Genomic DNA, 21583 nt, shown 5'->3' on the forward strand with positions numbered 1-21583 from the left:
GCTTGTATTATTGTTGATGGTGATTAAACATAATAATAATATAAATAATAATAATAATAATAATAATAATAATAGGGCTATTCGGACACTAATGTCCGACAGGTCGCGAAATGGAAACGACAGTGAAAATCCGTTGAAGCTTTGCAAAGATGTGCTGGGCATTGTGCCTAGTACGCTTGTCGACCACGTCATGTCGCTCTTTTCAGTTCTGAGCACACAGTGCGCACATGAAGATGTCTAGAACAACAGTGTCTCACGCTAATTGTGGGTGCGCCTGATTTCATGCTACCTCACATAACGTAGCTCTCTTCATGACAATTCTCGGCCACACACTGCAGGGGTAATGAGGATGCCCCTGCAGCGTTTACGATAGGAAGTGTTTATCACCCACCATACAGCCCCGACTTGGCTCCCTCTGATGTTCATCTCTTCTCACATGAGTTGCTGCTTATGAAGACAACATTTTGGCACAGACACTGAACTGCAAACCAGCACAGAGAAAAGGCCGAAAGCAAAGGCGGCTGCCTTCTGTGACGAGAGTACTGGGAAGCTCGTACAATGCTACGACAGATGTCTAAGTCGGAGCACGTGTAGAGAAGTAGCTGAAAGGTATTACTTACTGTTGCAAATAAAACGTTTTTTTATTTTCACTGTTGTTCCATTTTGTGACCCATCGGATCTTACGCTCTGAATAGCCCTAGTAATTTCGTATGATTCACTCTGGTGACTAGGGTGCCCCTGAGACCCTCCCCCTCCTCCTCGCCTCCCCCCTCTAACAACCCTACCACAACAAAGGTCAAAATTTAATAATGATTGTGGGGTTACTCACGCTGCTAAATACTGCGTTTTCGGGCAACAACAAAGTTATTATGTGGCAGGTGTCATTAGAGAACAGTTAATAAAGTCATTTCATATAACAATAAACAAACTAGGCACTCATCTTTTCGTATTTCCATGCTGGTCTCGTTGTAAAATCATGGCTCAATCGTCGAAAATCTAGGTGGTGATGATTCCAAGCTCGGATGCAAAGAGGCCTAGCTTTTTATTCTGCGATATTCAAAAGTTTTATAGATGTGTTTCACAAACCATTCTTGAAGATTAGACCTTTGAAAGTTAGCACAATGGTGATGTAAAAAATAATCAGCACTCCGAATTTAAGTTACTCTTCTTTTTTTATTACTTTTGCTGCAATATCACGTAACACACAAAACATCACTTCACAATACAAAACATACTTGAAAACATCTTCCTCACTGTTAAAGTTCACATTTTATAAGCTGACTACAATATGCGTCTTTTCAACATGACGTCCAAGACTTGACTTTCTCAAGGTCCGACTCTCTAACAACTAACTAATAATCGCTTACGCGCCCAAAAATCAGAGTTACAAGTACGTCAAAGATCATAGTGACAAAAGAAAGAATACACATAAGAATAATATCATTGCAATACAAACATATCGATGTATCAAAGTACCTCTACATTAATGAAATCAAATCTGAATGTTGTCTCAGAAATATGTCAACTACTTTACAGAAACACATTAGAATATTGCTGGTATCGAGTGGTTAAGTTGAGCTGCCGTAATGGTTACGTAATACAAGTACCATTACCCCCCCCCCCCCCCCTCAACCTCTCCCTTTCCCCAGCACTCCTACTGGGGAAAGAGGCCCTACAGTTTAACGTGGAATCTGAATGAAGTATCGTTCCTGGTAAATCAGCACATCGGTGAGAAGTGAAGTCGTGATTAAAAACTGAAAAAAATCCCTGATGCGGTCGGGATTCGATCCTCCGATTTTTCGGTTCCTAGACACCAGCTTCACAGCCAGACCAACAGGTCCGACAATGATTCGGAATCACAATAGCCATGCTGCGGTAATGGTTCAAAAGCCAACGTGTATAGCAGCTGTACGTGCTTGAATCAATGAAATAAAATTTTGTTAGACATTATCTTTACACATGGAGAGTCAGGAAGAACGGTACATGCTTTGAGGAATTAGTATTAGTGGTTCTGACCAATAAAAACTTTGTATGGACACATATCCTATTCCAAATGCTTTCCGAGATGAGACACATTTAATGAACATCGTTATTTATTTTCTATAGTATTCAAACACTGTCATTCGTGTAGAGGAAGCTGAGACGAACAGTTTGATACAGGACACTTTGGTCTATTAAGTCGGGAGACAAACTGAAATTGGCCTACAAAAACTACCTAAGGTACAGCGCATGCGCGACGTGTGAGATTTACAATATTCTCGCGCTCCCTTCGCTCAAACTATTAATCCTAGAGAAACAGTGACTAGAACCTTTTTTGTAGGAGGTTCAGTGTAGTTCAGTTTTGTACTACGGCAAGTTTTCGCTGGAGTGTGCTATTTTCGAGTTATTCAAGAAAAACGTACAAAAGTGATATTTACTGTGTTCTATCTCGGAAGACATTCGGAATAGGGACTATGTCCATAAGATGTTTTTTGTTCAGGATGACTAACAAATGGTTCAAATGGCTCTGAGCACTATGGGACTCAACTGCTGAGGTCATTAGTCCCCTAGAACTTAGAACTAGTTAAACCTAACTAACCTAAGGACATCACAAACATCCATGCCCGAGGCAGGATTCGAACCTGCGACCGTAGCGGTCTTGCGGTTCCAGACTGCAGCGCCTTTAACCGCACGGCCACTTCGGCCGGCAGGATGACTAACACAGTCACCCTCAAAACATGCACCTATCGTTCTGACTCACCTTCTATGTTACGCGGAAGTAAAATAAGTTTGAAAAAGGACCTACGAGGGTTGTCCAGAAAGTAAGTTCCGATCGGCTGCGAAATGGAAACCACTGGCAAAATCCGGTAAAGCTTTGCACAGATGTGTTGGGCAGTGTCTCTATTATGCCCGTCGATCGTGTCGCGTCGCTCTTTTCAGATTTGAGTGAACAGTGAGCACGTAAAGATGTGTAGGGAATAGCGTCTCCTGTGTCATGCAGGCCACATAACACAACTGTCGAGTAGTACCTTCCTCATGCCAATTCTCGGCCGCACACTGCAGGGGCAATGAGGACGCTCCTGCAGCGTTTCCGATGAGAAGTGTTAGATCACCCACAATGCAATCCGTAATTGGCTCCCCCTGAGTCTCATATCTGCTCACAAGAAGCGCTGGCTATGAAGACAACATTTTTCCACAGACAATAAGCTGCAGACCAGTGCAGATAACTGGCCGAAAGCACAGGCGGCTGCTTTCTAAGACGAGGATATTGGAAAGTCATTACAACACTATGACAAAGCTCGAAGATGGAGCGGCGACTATGTAGAGAAGTAGTTGGTAGGTGTACCTAACTGTTGCAAATAAAACGTTTCTGGTTTTCACTGTGGTTTCCATTTCGCGACCGATCGGAACTTACTTTCTGGACAATCCTCGTATATTACTGACAGGGATCACGGATTCACTTCAAACTTTGTACGCCTTTGGTAGGCCATTTGAACAACATAATATGCAAGTAGTAAGGTCCACTACTGTGGCAATTCCGAGAAAATGGTAAGAGAAGATTTACGCGTCTATTTGGTCAAGTGGAGTCGGCATCGTAGCTCAGCGTTTTCGGTCAGAAGGCTGGCTGGTCTCTGTAATAATAATAATAATAATAATAATAACACTGAGTGAAGAGATGAATAACGAACTTCAAGGCATGTCATGTCACGCCCGTTACGGCCAGATACCAACAATACCGAACAGAACGAAAAAAAAGTGGTTAGCGTTCGAACTTCATATGAGGCGACGGTTCGACTCCAGCTGAAACCTTGATTTTTGTAATACTAGCGTAAATTCTGTGATATTAAAAATTTTTTGCATGTACACTATTCGTTCTTGCTACATTAGCAACGCCTCACCGATCCGCAGGTTAACTGCCAATTGGGACCTGCCTCTGTGTCTGCAGCTCAAAGCGTCGAGGTGCAAAGTAGTTCCGGGTACCTTATCAGATTGCTCGTACAAGCGATTTGGCAAATCACGACATGCATGCATTTTCAGGAAAACTATGCGTTTCTTCATTTACTTGTCGATAGTTGTAAATAAGTTTGGACTAATAATTAAATTAATTAAATATGATAAGTAGTCAAATAAATTCACTATAACTTCTTGCAAGTACACGTGTTTTTTTAATCACATTACCTCTCATATGTCATATGAAGACACATTTGGAAAATTATTTGATTTGTCTTTTTCTTTACTTATTACTTACTTTAAGCAAATTTCTAAAAAATGCGAAACTGTTCTCTTCTAGTTGCTCCCAAATAACCAACCTGCTCCTGATAAGGCAAACAAAACGTGCCCAAGAAAACGTGAAATGCATTCAACGTGTTATAATTTCCTGTTTGCGACTGGCGATACACTGTTGAAGCTTCTTACACAGACGCTAAGTTGATTTTTATGTTTACTTACAATAAGAGTATAAAACGTACGCTTGACGAAAATATCGCTGTACAAACAGAACGTACTTACCTCCGAGCTTGGATCAAGAATTAGGTAGAGTGATGTTAAATGACGCGGCCCCGTTCGTTACATTCGAAACCTGTGGAAAAAAGTTAATGTAAGTAACGAAATAACCCACAAACAGAAATTTTAATTATTACGTTTTTATTTTGCATACCTGTACATTCAAGAGGAAAGAAGCAAGTTAAGAGTTGCTTCTATAATAAACATACAAAAAATGCAGAGTAACAAAAGACGCTTCGCAGATCGGTACTACTTGTGGGACGAATTACATAGAGTATTCCAGGAGGAATGATCGAAACTTGGGACCGATTATTCGAAGCATGGACGTCGTGTAAACATGGGCTCTAAAATGCATGCCGTCAGAGCCATCAACACTACTTCATTTTCGATAGTGTGAAACACATCTCTTCTACTGAACAAGTGCTCATAAGTTCTTAGAATCCATGTTCACTAGGTATTTATTTCTCGTTTTGCCCCATACTACCTCTTCCCACAATATGCAAAGCAAAGAGCTTGCAGTAGAAAAGATTTGGTCCACGGTATAGAAGAGTCACGACGCGCTCCTGGCTCTTAAGGTATGAAGTTTAGAGCACATGTTTACTACACTTTTTTTTCTCGAATGATCGTTTATGTCCTATCGCTGAATATTGACCAGTCCTCCTCGCACGCCCATACGAGTATGTACACATTCAGCAAAGGCGATCACACAACGGCAGTTACGGGAATCTGAACGATTTAAAACTTGGTCTTGGCTTACTCCAATGTCGGAGAGGAAGAATATGGACAGAACGGGGAAATGGATGTCTTCTAAAACATCCTCCGAAGTGCCACCGATGCTTCTGCGACGCAGATGAGGTCGTTCAGGATTTCTTTGCAAAGAAAACGCCAGGACACAGCAATACCTTTTTACTTGTGCTATCTTTTGCGTTATTAAGTGGTGATGACTATGAAAAATTACTCTGTGTTTCCTCGTAATACGTCGAGGTGCACAATAAAGAGCGAAAAACGACTTTATCATCCTTGAACACTTCTATGCCTTTCGTAAATTAAATAAGCCACGACTACCCTCTGACAGACGAAATTTCAAACGTTTTCTTGTAATGGCGTTCCGTAATAATTTCATTAAAAGACTTCAGTCTGAGGTTTGAAAGATAACAATAAGATGAGACGATATTGCGTGACCTGTGATGTTGGACTGATGGCTGCTGGCACTGAATACCTTATATGTTGTCTGATACATGAATGACATGACTTCGCTTCAAAGTCCTACAAGATACACGCATGATAGAAATCAGCTGGTCGGAAACGAGCGACAACCAAAGTTTCTTCATACGAGGTACCACAACCGTCTGTTTTTTGAAGGACTTGGTGAAGATTGTATTTCGGCTGTTGTTTGAACGTATTTGCTTTATTTAAATTCACCCGAATGGCCAATTTTGGCCTTGCAGGCCATTCTCAAGTGCTGTAGGTGCCAACATTTCGTAATATATTTCTTTTTGCATCAACCATGTCCGCTGATACGTAATAGGATGTAGTACGCCGTATTGGCATCTACAGCACTTGAAAATACGTGGAAACAGCACCAGAGGTGGACCTTCCCAAAGTCCTTAGATGACACAAAGCAAGAGAGATTTTGCAGCCTAAAGCGGATAATTTCCTTAAAACAGTCCCTGTTTCTGTGAATTCAGTTTCAATCTATTGCCACGAAGTTTTGACCTATTATCTGGAAACTCTAAACAGGTCGTACATATTCAATAATCGTGATTACATACAATGATTTACACGTGTAAATTATGTTAACGGCAAGAATTGCTAATATTAATGTAGAAATTAAACACGAAACTGAAAGTAAGAATCAATTAACCAACATAAAATCAAAGTTCCATGGGAAGAACTTCTAGCTTCTATTACTAGATACAGTACTGCAAACCTCGTAGTAACTCGACGTTTGCCGACTAACTACAATTATACCTACTTTTAAATCTATTGTTGCTACACTATTCTGCATTATCCACTCTGATACAAGCGTTCTTCGGCGAATCCTCGAGTCTCCGCATAACTGTGTGCGTGGTCATAGCATTCACTCCTTCCTTTTTTTAAAAAAATGTTTCTTTTATATGGAAACGCTTCTGGTGATCTGTTGACGTTATTTTGATATTCAGAACGTCTACTTGGTCTTATAGACTGAAAGTTAAGCAGTTGCCTTTTAGATATTCTATGTGTAATCATACCAACTTTAGTCACAAGTATTGTAAGTTATAACTGTTTGCGGATCGCAATCAAACTGTCTGCAGTCTCTCTGTGTTTGGAAAAGGGGAAAACTGAAAACGACATCAGCGGAGTCGTCCTCTCCACATTCACAGTTTGGTGTGCTATTGCATCCCACTCGATGCATATGTTTGGGATATGGCCCGTGACTCGTTAATAGGTGCACCATACCTTGCGCACTTCGAGTCTGTCCCTGATGCTTGCGTATATACTATTGTAAACCCGCCTTGCAGTTCTTCTAGTGTCCCACTGAGACTGCCATTCATCTAAGTCCCAGGCTTGGGCTCGTGAATATCTGTTCAGTAGTACGAGTTCCTGCGGTCTCTTACACGCGATCATATTGTCCACGCTCCAACCAATACAGCGTTGCCCTGTAACGTACCACGATATCTATCAGACATATCCCGAGGATTGGCAGTAATCTCTCACCGGTCAACGGACTACGACAAAGTTTCTCCCACTGAGGAGATTCCACACTTGGACTTTTGTTTGAAAGAAAAAAATCAATTTTTTCAGCCACAAATATATGCACTTGTGGAATTCGTGGAAATTAAAAGATACTAGTTCTGGTGAACATTGTCAAAGTTTCAAAAATATGTAGTTTTCTTAACTCCTTCAGTTTTTGCATTGCCAAAACACCGTATTGGAAATATGAATAAGTGTCCTAATAGAACATTGTTCTTTCCCACTGCAACTATCACCTCGCATATTTCTTTGTCCTGTCGGTCCACAAGCATTGCTTAGTATCCAACTGTTACGGTTTTAGGCCTACTCTTTGAAAGTCAATCGGTAAGAAGAAAGCCTCTTACATCCCAGTAAGCACTGGATATAATCAATGTGACCGATAAAATGGACTTTGTCTTCAGACTTAGAAAAACACTGGTGTCTTGTATCTGAATGTAGATTTTTGTTTGTTTGTTTCAGAAGCGTGATTCCTCACTTCTCAATAAAAATAGTTTTACTGAACTACGAGTAAAAGCAGTACAGGATCGCATTAGTGAATAACAGAATGAGTGGAAGGACCACACTGGAAGAATGGCAGTCAGCACTAAACTTGTTAGAACTTGTAAAAGTACTCTAAATTTTGTTAGACTCGACATACAAACCTTTCCGACGTTGTGCTCTTCTGTGATCGGATTACGTGCTAAGACCCGAAGCTACAAAGTGAACTGCATGATAACGGCAGTGTATTAAGTGACGAACTATCAAATCAAATGGTGATTAAATAGGGAAGAATTTGCCCGAAGCCTTTCATAAAGAGAACTGTCGCCGCCTGCAGATCTAGTTTAAGGCAACTTAAAGTAAACGCAGAATTTCCGGACCATGAATCGATCTCGGTTTCATTTGGCAACCAATCTAATCTCCCAGCCATCGCCTTTTCTGTCTATCGGTAAGTCTTACGGGGAATACGCGAGTTGGGTACCACGAAAAACGAAAAAAAGAGATGGAAGCGGGACAGATTAAGCGAACACTTTATCGCTCAATCTCTGCTGCGATGAAAAATGTTTTTCGAAAGTGCAACCTGCTGCTCGTTGTCGGGGTATTTGAATGAGGCCAGTGTGCGAATCTAGGACACGACACGTCGCTGCAGATTGTGTCTGGCCGCTTTCTCCCGCCGACGTACGAAGATTTGTGTCTAGCGTGGCGCGAGTATGTAGCTCTGAATGGGAGGGCGCTCGGCGCTGCTCCGCTTGCGAAAGCGTACTCGCTTTATTGCCTCATTACGCCTATGGCTGCCAATGTGGCCAGCTGCGTGAATGGCACGGCGATTCTACCGACTCATTCACCAACAGCCGCTACTTGAGATCCAACTAACGTGTGGCCCAAAAAATTTGAATGCCATTTTGAAAGCCAAATCAGTCGAAACTTATTTGTCAACAATTCGCCTTTCTGCTTCACCTTGAAGTGCGGGATCAGACATGGGATCTTACTAATTGACGCGTAACACCACCTGGCAGAGAGAACTTCCTCTCGAATACATTATCTTGTTGAAATTATCTGGGCATACGGTGTGGAATTCATCTACATCAGTATACATATTCCGCAAATCACATTACGGTGCATGATGTAAGATATCTTGCACAACTACTAGTCATTTCCTCTTCGATTCCACTCGCAAACAGAGCGAGGGAAAATCGACTATTTATACGCCTCCGTATGAGCCTTAAATTCTCGCATCTTACCTTCATTGTCGTCACGCTAAATGTATTTTGGCGACAGTAGAAGCGTTCAGCAGTCGCCCTCAAATATCGGTTCTCTTAACCTGCGCAGTAGTGCCTTGCGGAAAGACGGTCGACTTCTGTTCAGGGATCCGCATTTGAATTCACCTCCGTAGTATTTGCGTGCTGATCGAAGCTACCAGCAACAAATCTAGCAGTCTGCCTCTGAATTGCTTCGATGTTCTCCTTTAATCCGACCAAACACTAGCATTCTATACGCCGTCCCCGCCTTCCAATAAAATGAAGTTAAGAAATCGACTTTCCTACTACCAACCCAATGCGCTCATTCCATTATACATCGCTTTGCAACATCACACCTAGGTATGTAATCGAAGTGACTGTGTCAATCTGCGCCCTTCTAATACAGCATTCGAATGTTACAGGTCTGTTTTTCCTACTCATCCGCATTAACTTCAGTTTTTCTACACTTATAACAAGCAGCCATTCTTCACACCAAATTTTTATGTAAGTCATCTTGTATATTCCTACAGCCAATCAACGATGACAGATTCCTGTACGATACAAAGTCATCAGCAAACAGCAGTTAATTGCTGCTCACCCAGTCCGTCAGGTCATTTATGTGTACAGAGAATAAATGCGGTCCTGTTACACACTGCGCAGCAGAATGCCATGCGAAGAGCCCGGGTTCGATTCCCGGCTGGGTTACTGGGTTAAAGATTTTCTCCGCTGCGGGACTGTGTGTTGCGCTGTCTTCATCATCATATCATCCTCGTCGACACCCAAGTCGCCCAAGTGGCATCAACTCAAAAGATTTTCACCTGGTGACCGATCTACCCGACAGGAAGCCCTAGCCACACGACATTTCATTTCGTCGCACTTCCCTTGTCTCTGGTGAACACTCACCGACGAGGACGAAGTACTGGGTTCTATTCCTTGATAGACCATTACATGTCACAGGAGGCGACCCAGCCGGCATAAAAGCAGACGGAGAGTAATGCGTCGCCGTAGAGAAGCTGTAACTGCAGAATGGGTTGGTGACCAGACTTCGAAAGTGGATGTCACGAGTACATCAGTGACACTCAACCCTACTAAGGCTGCCCAATTGGACTGCTGATGATGCGACTGTGAAGCGGAAACGCCAAGGAATAACCACAGCTAAACCAAGACCAGGCAGACAGAAATGACTGGCGCACGAGGACGGTCGAGAGTGGCTGTAAAAAATCGCATGAAATCAGCGGAAGGAGTCACTTGCAAGTCCTGAAGTGCTGCCTACCGGTAGGCCAGTTAGCAGAATGGGCGTAGGGAATTGAAAGGAATGGATTACAGTTGTCGAGCAGGTCCTCGTAGGCCACACATTTCTGTAGCCAACGGGAAGCTTTGGGGTGGTGTAAAGAGCGACGCCATGGACAGTGGGCGACTGGAAACGAGTGATTTGGACTGATGAACCACACCATACCCTGTGGCAATTCGACGAAAGGGTTTGGGTTTGGTGGATGTCTGGAGAGCGTTACCTGCCGTCAAGTGTAGCACCAACAGTCACGTGTAGTGGAGGTGGTGTTACGGTATGGGGGGTATTTCTCGTGGTTCCCTTACAGCGCTTAAGGAACTGCCTTCAAGAAAGGCGTTACGCAATACGGAGAGGTTTATTATCGAAATTACGAGAGAGCACATTCCGGGAAGAGATGGGCAACATATTACTACCGCCCACATATATCTCGCGTAATGATCACAACGAAAAGATCCGAGAAATTAGAGCAAATACGGAGACTTACAAGCAGTCGTTCTTTCCACGCACAATTCGTGAATGGAACAGGGAAGGGGGGATCAGATAGTGGTACAATAAGTACCCTCCGCCACACACCGTAAGGTGGCTCGCGGAGTATAGATGTAGATGTAGATGGGTAACACACACGACACAGATCTGTAAGTCCACGATATTGATGATATGTTGAGAAAACCGCCCCGAAACAAATGTGCTGCAAAACGCCACTGTTTCCTGCACATGTACTCCGACAACAATATGGGATATGGTCACCATGCACACGTACACAGGCCGCACAACGGGTTGACATACTCTGGATCAGGTGGTCGAGCAGATACTGGGGTATAGCCTCCCATTCTTGCACCAGTGCCTGTCGGAGCTCCTGAAGTGTCGTAGGGGTTTGAAGACGTGCACCGATACGTCGACCGAGAGCATCCCAGACGTGCTCGATGGGGTTTAGGTCTGGAGAACAGGCAGGCCACTCCATTCGCCTGATATCTTCTGTCTCAAGGTACTTCTCCACGATGGCAGCTCGGTGGGACCGTGCGTTATCGTGTATCTGTAGGAAGGTGGGACTCACTGCACCCCTGAAAAGGCGGACATACTGGTGCAAAATGACATCCCGATACACCTGACCTGTTACAGTTCCTCTGTGACAAAGACATGCAGGGGTGTACGTGCACCAATCATAATCCTACCCCACACCATCAAACTACGACCTCCATACAGGTCCATTTCAAGGATGTTAAGGGGTTGGTATCTGGTTCCTGGTTCACGCCAGATGAAAACCTGGCGAGAATCACTGTTCAGACTATACCTGGACTCGTCCGTGAACATAACCTGGGACCACTGTTCCAATGACCAGGCTTTACGAGCTCTCCTGTGACCAGGCGTCAGTGGAATGCACCTTGCAGGTCTCCGGGCGAATAAGCCATGTCTGTTCAGTCGTCTGTAGACTGTCTAGAGACAACAGTTCCAGAGGCTGTGGTAAGGTCCCCAGCAAGGCTACCTGCAGTACTCCGTGGCCGTCTGCGAGCACTGATGGTGAGATCTCGGTCTTCTTGTGGTGTTGTACACTGTGGACGTCCAGTACTGTAGCTCCTGGACACGTTTCCTGTCTGCTGAAATCGTTGCCATAATCTTGAGATCACACTTTTTGGCACACGGAGGGCCCGTATTACGACCTGCTGCATTTAACAAGCCTCCAGTCGCCCTAATATTCTAGCCCTCATAACGTCATCAATATATGTTCTTGGAGCCATTTTCAACACACTGCCAGCATTAGCAAGTCTGAAAATGTCTTTACACTTACTCGCTGCACCATACTCTGACATGCACCAACACACCTCTGAGTATGTGGACTGCTGCCAGCGCCACCGCAAGGTCATACCTCGAGGTGGTTTAAATCCGCAAACCGCCCACCATGTATCAGTATTATCCTTCATTTATGAGCATGAGTGTAGAATGGTGACTTCGCTCCAGATCCCAGCGTTCAGCATCACCACATTCAGTGGTTTCGGCTCTTTAGGAAGAATGGGTTGCCATTTCGCGACAGACATTCGGACGATGTATTGAAAGTGTCCCCAGAATAGGTCAAGCCGTTATACAGTAGGAAGGCTGGATACACCTCGTATTAATTTCCACTACTGGACGTCCGGATACTTTTGATCAGATAGTGTATTTAACCTTATAATAAGGTCTATGAAGAGTGGCGGAAGTCGATGCGCGCAAAATTCTGCAGGATACCATATGTGGCAAACGCACCGTTGTGGCGTTATGGCCATAAAAAGACAGCCAAGCAGCGAGGTGTGTGCCGAAATGTTTTCATTTAGACTGCCTTGCCTCGGCTAGAGAGCAATTATTAATTGAAGCAGCCAAAGATAATGATTTCAGCTGAGTCATCAAGGACAGACGACGTCCGTCTCGGCAACTGTGCTCTCAGCACGAGGGATTGCAAACCAAAGCGAGCCGGCTTCGATTCTCAGCCGGCTCGGCATTTACTCGGCTCGGGGACTAGATGTTGTTAACTTACTCTCGCATCGTCATAAATGACACTACATTAATGAGAAGACAGTATGGGCACCTCACGAAAGCCAATAAATAAAAAAAAAAAGATAGGCAACTTTAAATTCCTATCTGTAGCTGGTTATGTTAGATGAGAATTTTCTTTAGTGGTTACTGGGTATAGCTTGACTGTACAATCCATTACGGTGAAAGTACCTTAATGTCATTAATTTTGTAATATAATCAGCTGCGCTGCAGAAAGAGGACAGCAATAGAATGGGATACTTTTAGGTGCAACAATATCATTAGTAATAAAGTCTTAAGTACGCACACTTTAATTATTGCTAATGTGCAGAGAGCAAGAGTGAACTTATATTCTTAGAAGTATCAGTTAATATAAACTAAAACAATGGAAAAATGAAACGAACTAAGTTTTAAACGCTTTTTTTCTCCTCAAAGGTTTATAGCAAATGCTTAAAATCCCTGCCTACAACATGGCTACAAAATTATCATTGAAGAAACCGGATTGCTAAACACGCTCAAGAAAGTTTCGTGTCGTCGTAGCTGACTTGTTAATTAGCAGCAAATTTAATGGTATTCAATTACAGTGTAATACTGACAAGCAGCTCTAAGAGTACTGATACACCGCTGCAAACAATGCCATAATAGTGCCCTGGAGTGGAAGATCCAATTAGTACGACAGACAATTTAATTCACATGGGCAGATGCTTTATCCTATGTGTTCACTGGACCTTGAACAAGCGTTCGACAACATGAAATGGTGTAATATCTTTGAAATTCTGAGGACAACAGAAATAATCTATGGGGACAGACAGGCAATACAAAATACTAGCGAACACAGCAAGGCTTCGCAATACCTAAATACGTACGAAAATTGGATTTTCGTCGCTGTCCATCTCCTCCGCTCCCCTCTGTCAACCTTTTCTCTCTGTGTCCATCTCCTCTCCCCCTCCCCCCCCCCCCCCTCTCTCTCTCTCTCTCTCTCTCTCTCTCTCTCTCTCTCTCTCTCTCTCTCTCTCTCTCTCTCTCTCTCTCTCCCCCCCCCTCCACCTCCTTCCCCCTCTCTCTATCCACCTACTCCTTCCCCTCTTCTTCACCTTGAGCTTTGTTTATTGGTGTTGTAAATCCGATACCTTGATTTAGAGTGGAAGATGCTTCAAATGAAAGGGTAAATCGGTTGGGATCATTGTTATGAGGGATATGAGACACCTTTCCTGCTTCTGAACCTGTGAGGAAAGTAGCTTCGATGACAGTATTTTTCATACTTTTAATCTGCGAACTGGTAGATTACAGAGGTTCGGACGAAAAATGGTTCAAATGGCTTTGAGCACTATGGGATTCATATTCCTTAATCGTATTCTAATCATAAGCCATACATATAACTTCCCTGCCGAGGAAGAAAACAAAACAGGAAGTGAGAGGAAGAAAACAAAACGGCACATAGTTGCGATTACGACTTTTGTTTATGGTTATATGCAAGGAGAAAGAAGCCGCATTTTGTTTTCAGCAGAGCATAGTAAACTTGGTTTTAACGGAAAACCTGTACACTGTTATCGATATACACTACTGGCCATTACAATTGCTACACCACTAAGATGACGTGCTACAGACGCGAAATTTAACCGACAAGAAGAAGATGCTGTGATATGCAAATGATTAGCTTTTCAGAGCATTCACACAAGGTTGGCGCCGGTGGCGACACCAACAACGTGCTGACATGAGAAAAGTTTCCAACCGATTTCTCATACACAAACAGCAGCTGACCGGCGTTGCATGGTGAAACGTTGTTGTGATGCCTCGTGTAAGGGGGAGAAATGCCCACCATCACGTTTCCGACTTTGATAAAGGTTGGATTGTAGCCTATCGCGATTGCGGTTTATCGTATCGCGGCATTGCTGCTCGCGTTGGTCGAGATCCAATGACTGTTAGCAGAATATGGTGGGTTCAGGAGGGTAATACGGAACGCCGTGCTGGATCCCAACGGCCTCGTATGACCAGCAGTCGAGATGACATGCATCTTATCCGCATGGCTGTAACGGATCGTGCAGCCACGTCTCGATCTCTGAGTCAACAGATGGGAACGTCTGCAAGACAACAACCATCTGCACGAACAGTTCGACGACGTTTGCAGCAGTATGAACCGTCAGCTCGCAGACCATGGCTGCGGTTACCCTTGACGCTGCATCACTGACAGGAGCGCCTGCGATGGTGTACTCAATGACGAACCTGGGTGCACGAATGGTGTAACGTTATATTTTCGGATGAATCCAGGTTCTGTTTACAGCATCATGATGGTCGCATCCGTGTTTGGCGACATCGCGGTGAACGCACATTGGAAGCGTGTATTTGTCATCGCCATACTGGCGTATCACCCGACGTGATGGTATGGGGTGTCATTGGTTACACGTCTTGGTAGCTTCTTGTTCGCATTGACGGCACTCTGAACGGTGGACGTTACATTTCAGATGCGTTACGACCCGTGGCTCTACCCTTCATTCGATCACTGCGAAACACTACATTTCAGCAAGATAATTCACGACCGCATGCTGCTGGTCCTGTACGGGCCTTTCTGGATACAGAAAATGTTCGACTGCTGCCCTGGCCAGCACATTCTCCAGATCTCTTACCAATTGAAAACGTATGGTCAATGGTGGCCGAGCAACTGGCTCGTCACAATACTCTTGATGAACTGTCGTATCGTGCTGAAGCTGCGTGGGCAGCTGTACTTGTACACGCCATCCAAGCTATGTTTGACTCAATGCCCAGGCGTATCAAGGCCGTTATTACGGCGAGAGGTGGTTGTTTTGGGTACTGATTTCTCAGGATCTATGCACCCAAATTCCGTGAAAATATAATCACATGTCAGTTCTAGTATAATAAATTTGTCCAATGAGTACCCGTTTATCATCTACATTTCTTCTTGGTGTAGCAGTTTTAATGGCCAGTGGTGTATATACCCTAGGTCCTAGGTCCGCCCGAATATTTGCGAGAGTGTAGTGTAAAGATCTGAAGTAAATCACTCAGGAACGTTTCGAGATTTTTGATAATAACGTTAAAAAAAGACTTGTCTTTATATCGTAGTACTACATAGATGTAAAAGAACCATTAGTGATTATGTACAAAAACCAAGGGGAAACAGTTAAGAATACAACACTAAGAACGAAATCCTCAGATAAAAACTATGTAAGACAGGGATGCAGTCTTACGCCCCTACTGTTCAATCTATTCATCGAAGACGGAAATAAAAGAAAGGTTCAAGAATGGGATTAAAATTCATGGTGAAAGAGAGTGATAAGACTGGCCGATGACACTGCTGTCCTCAGTGAAAGCGAAGAGGAATTACTGGACCTGCTGGATGGAATGAACTCCCTAGTGAGAAAAGGTCATGGACTAAGAGTAAATCGAGGTTATTAAAACTGGTCGTCACAAATTGGAAGGAGTGAAAGAATTCTACCCCTTGGAAACAAATAACAGACTAGCAAAGAAGGCATTCCTAGGCAAAAGAAGTCTGCTCATACCAAATATCGCCCGTAACATGAGGAAGAAGTGAAACATATGATACGTATCACTTCTGGGCCGGGACCGTTGGTGAGTGTTGGTTGGTATTTTCAACGACAGCGTCGGTCCTTGCTTAATCCGACTAAAGCGTTGAAACCTGGTACGACGTGGCCATTTTCAGAGGTGAGTGTTTCCTACTGGATGGCTGCCTTTTTCTAATACACTTCGGGAAACAAACTCCTGAAAGTCTCTGTATGTCCATCTTTATACAGATGGTTACGGGATCTCCACTGTTCAGTACAGAATGTCGAATGAGAACACCTTTCAGCCGTCTAAGTTTCCAATAATTGTTATTTTAATGAGCAACCAGTATCGGCGATATATTACGCCGTCTTCAGCTCTCTCCATACAGGGTATTTCCCTAAGAGCGTACATAAAATTTAACAGGATATAGAGAATGCTCCACTGAGTAATTTGAGGTAGGCAACCTGGGGTCGGAGAAACCAGTGTAAGGATATAATAGGAATGAACTCACATTACTGTGTACTTTCTTGTTTATATTAGTTACAGCTGAATGTACATACCAGCGTTGACACATTTGTAATGTCACAAAATGTGCTGAAACTGATGCCCAGCAACCTCAATGCAAGCATAACATCGGCGAAAAAGATTCTGTCCCTGGCAAATATCCCTAGTGTGTTTCGAATCGTATCACAGGCAGCTACGATGTTTTTCTTAAACTTCTGTACATTTTAGCTTGCCTCTTCTGTCGGTTAGGCATTTCTGTTGTCTATCTTATTGTTTAACGTCACCGGCAGCAATCAAGAAGAAAGCGCGTTCCGTAAGGAGTATCGTTCGAAGAGCGATCAACCAAGTCTGCACTCGACACCTGACGAAGAGAGCAGCTAGGCACGTTGTCGGAATATCCTGTAAAACCTGTTAACAGTTTCGCGTAGAAAGCCGAAAGGATCACATTGGTTGGCAGTGATAGTTTACCAGAGAATATTTATTTTCTTGAAGATACAGAGCGAGCGATATATGAGCTCTGCAGCGTCTCAGAAATCCCGAGAATTTGTCTCTTAGGTGTGAATATAATGTATTGGACAAATGGAACAGCCAGTGGTTCCGTATACCCACAACAACTACAACCTTAAAGACGACCTTTCAAATCCCTGACGCTCCGCAACAATACCTTAGCGGTCCATGCTTTTCTGACTCGGAACAGGTCAGGTACAGAACTTCGTAGAGACTTTTTTTAAAGTTCTCCAACAAGTTTGTAAACATGTAAGTTAATCGTTATTGCTGTAGGTAAAACGTTTCTCGCATGAGAAATTCACAATGAAATTTCGACAGTACTGTTTTACAAGACGGGTCGTAGCTACTAAACCAGAGAACCATAGTGAAAGCTTTTAGCGGGTTGTACGATAACGTCGTAAGGAGAACGAACTGGAGCGGAATAAACTGGAGTGGACTAGTCACGATCTTCGGCCAACGGAGGGAGACAGCAGAGCCGCGAAAGGCCTAATCCCTGGATAGCCCCACTCAGCGTAATAAATAAACGGCGACCGCAATATACGAATGTAGCAACACTGTTCTCGCCGGACTGGTCGGTTTGGGTAGCGCTAACGTCACCACCGCCATCAGAACTGGCTTCTGCGCCGGAGACAAAAAGTTTGTATCGGTACCTCAAGACTGTAAAGCTGTACAGGTCACACCAATGCACAAGAAGTAGTCTGCTGTTATAGATCCATCTTACTGACATGCATTCGCGAACATTGTGAAGTACCTCGAAGAAAGCTATCTATTGTCATACACTGCGGAGACAAAAGTCGTGGGATAGCGATATGCAGATATACATACGAGGTGTGGCTAGAAAAAAACCGGACTAGTACTGGTGAAACAATAAAACGAATGCAATAAGGCTGAAATTCGCGTGGCCTGTCACGTGACTCTCGCTCCGCCTACTGCTCGAGTTTCATCTGCCTCCTGCACTCAGTCTGCCCGTGGCGTCTGTTTTAAGTAGTTGACGTTTTGTCTGTGCGCCGGAAAATGTTAAGTGTACAGAAAGAACAGCGTGTTAACATCAAATTTTGTTTCAAACTAGGAAAATCTGCAAGTGAAACGTTTGTAGTGTTACAACAAGTGTACGGCGATGATTGTTTATCGCGAACACAAGTGTTTGAGTGGTTTAAACGATTTAAAGATGGCCGCGAAGACACCAGTGATGACACTCGCACTGGCAGACCATTGTCAGCAAAAACTGATCAAACATTCAAAAAATCGGTTAACTTGTTCGACAAGTTTCCTTGTCAACTCCTGTTAACTCAGACACTGCTCTGATTGTTAAACGGCGATCTTGTCGAACAAGTTTACCGATTTTTCCAATGTTTGCATCAGTTTTTGCTGACAATGGTCTGCCAGTGCGAGTGTCATCACTAGTGTCTTCGCGGCCATCTTTAAATCGTTTAAACCACTCAAACACTTGTGTTCGCGATAAACATTCATCGCCGTACACTTGTTGTAACATTACAAACGTTTCACTTGCAGATTTTCCTAGTTTGAAACAAAATTTGATGTTAACACGCTGTTCTTTCTGTACACTCAACATTTTCCGACGCACAGACAAAACTTCAACTACTTAAAACAGACGCCACGGGCAGACTGAGTGCAGGAGGCAGACGAAACTCGAGCAGTAGGCGGAGCGAGAGTCACGTGACAGGCCACGCGACTTTCAGCCTTATTGCATTCGTTTTATTGTTTCACCAGTACTAGTCCGGTTTTTTTCTAGCCACACCTCGTATCTACATCTACATCTACATCCATACTCCGCAAGCCACCTGACGGTGTGTGTCGGAGGGTACCTTGAGTACCTCTATCGGTTCTCCCTTCTATTCCCGTCTCGTATTGTTCGTGGAAAGAAGGATTGTCGATATGCCTCTGTGTGGGCTCTAATCTCTCTGATTTTATCCTCATGGTCTCTTCGCGAGATATACGTAGGAGGGAGCAATATACTGCTTGACTCTTCGGTAAAGGTATGTTCTCGAAACTTTGACAAAAGCCCGTACCGAGCTACTGAGCGTCTCTCCTGCAGAGTCTTCCACTGGAGTTTATCTATCATCTCCGTAACGCTTTCGCGATTACTAAATGATCCTGAAACGAAGCGCGCTGCTCTCCGTTGGATCTTCTCTATCTCTTCTATCAACCCTATCTGGTACGGATCCCACACTGCTGAGCAGTATTCAAGCAGTGGGCGAACAAGCGTACTGTAACCTACTTCCTTTGTTTTCGGATTGCATTTCCTTAGGATTCTTCCAATGAATCTCAGTCTGGCATCTGCTTTACCGACGATCAACTTTATGTGATCATTCCATTTTAAATCACTCCTAATGCGTACTCCCAGATAATTTATGGTATTAACTGCTTCCAGTTGCTGACCTGCTATTTTGTAGCGAAATGATAAAGGATCTATCTTTCTGTGTATTCGCAGCACATTACATTTGTCTACATTGAGATTCAATTGCCATTCCCTGCACCATGCGTCAATTCGCTGCAGATCCTCCCGCATTTCAGTACAATTTTCCATTGTTACAACCTCTCGATACACCACAGCATCATCCGCAAAAAGCCTCAGTGGACTTCCGATGTCATCCACAAGGTCATTTATGTATATTGTGAATAGCAACGGTCCTATGACACTTCCCTGCGGCACACCTGAAATCACTCTTACTTCGGAAGACTTCTCTCCATTGAGAATGACATGCTGCGTCCTGTTATCTAGGAACTCCTCAATCCAATCACACAATTGGTCTGATAGTCCATATGCTCTTACTTTGTTCATTAAACGACTGTGGGGAACTGTATCGAACGCCTTGCGGAAGTCAAGAAACACATGGCGCTAGTATCGCATACACAAGGTATAACAGGGCGCTGCATCAGCAGAGCTGTTAGTTGTACTCATGTTTTCACGTGATTATGGTCGCACGATGAGAGAAGCGGCGTTTGCGTAGAATTGTCAGCGCTAAAAGACAAGCAATACTGTATGAAATTACCACAGAATTCAACCTGGCATGTACGACGAACATAGCCTCTAGGACAGTGCGGCGAAACCTGGCGTTAATGGGCTGTGGCAGCAGACGACCGCCGCGAATGCATTTGCGGGGTGGCGCAGTGGTTAGCACACTGGACTCTCATTCGGGAGGACGACGGTTCAAGCTCGCATCCGGCCATCCTGATTTAGGTTTTCCGTTATTTCCCTATATCGCTCAAGGCAATGCCGGGATGGTCCTTTTGAAAGGGCACGGCCGACTTCCTTCTCAATCCTTCCCTAATCCGATGGGACCGATGACCTAACTGTCTGGTCCCCTCTTCCGAATGAATCAACCAACCAACCAACTAACCTTTGCTAACAACGTGACATCTCCTGCAGCGCCTCTCTTAGGCTCGTGTCCATATAGGCTGGACTCGACTGGAAAATCGTGACCTCGTCAGGTGAGTTCAGACTACAGTTGATGAGGGCTTATACAGGGTGTTACAAAAAGGTACGGCCAAACTTTCAGGAAACATTCCTCACACACAAAGAAAGTAAATATGTTATGTGGACATGTGTCCGGAAACGCTTACTTTCCATGTTAGAGCTCATTTTATTACTTTTCTTCAAATCACATTAATCATGGTATGGAAACACACAGCAACAGAACGTACCAGCGTGGCTTCAAACACTTTGTTACAGGAAATGTTCAAAATGTCCTCCGTTATCGAGGATACATGCATCCACCCTCCGTCGCATGGAACTGCTGATGCAGCCCTGGAGAATGGCGTATTGTATCACAAAAATGGTTCAAATGGCTCTGAGCACTATGGGACTCAACTGCTGAGGTCATTAGTCCCCTAGAACTTAGAACTAGTTAAACTTAACTAACCTAAGGACATCACAAACATCCATGCCCGAGGCAGGATTCGAACCTGCGACCGTAGGGGTCTGGCGGTTCTAGACTGCAGCGCCTTTAACCGCACGGCCACTTCGGCCGGCATTGTATCACAGCCGTCCACAATAAGAGCACGAAGAGTCTCTTCATTTGGTACCGGGGTTGTGTAGACAAGAGCTTTCAAATGCCCCCATAAATGAAAGTCAAGAGGGTTGAGGTCAGGAGAGCGTGGAGGCCATGGAATTGGTCCACCTCTACCAATCCATCGGTCACCGAATCTGTTGTTGAGAAGCGTACGAACACTTCGACTTAAATGTGCAGGAGCTCCATCGTGCATGAACCAAATGTTGTGTCGTACTTGTAAAGGCACATGTTCTAGCAGCACAGGTAGAGTATCCCGTATGAAATCATGATAACGTGCTCCATTGAGCGTAGGTTGAAGA

The 21583-nt window shown here is 44.0% G+C and overlaps 1 protein-coding gene across 2 annotated transcripts in view; it reads right to left on the bottom strand.

Moving 5' to 3' along the window:
* Positions 1–21583, bottom strand: part of LOC124615533 (V-type proton ATPase 116 kDa subunit a1) — a 656071-nt gene that overhangs the window by 515676 nt on the left and 118812 nt on the right. For both annotated transcript variants that reach the window (XM_047143497.1, XM_047143496.1), the window contains exon 2: positions 4489–4558. The gene's annotated coding sequence lies outside the window, so the exon portion shown is untranslated. The remainder of the gene's footprint in view (positions 1–4488; positions 4559–21583) is intronic.

Source organism: Schistocerca americana, chromosome 5 (genome assembly GCF_021461395.2).
Source record: "Schistocerca americana isolate TAMUIC-IGC-003095 chromosome 5, iqSchAmer2.1, whole genome shotgun sequence".
Taxonomy (NCBI): Eukaryota; Metazoa; Arthropoda; class Insecta; order Orthoptera; family Acrididae; genus Schistocerca; species Schistocerca americana.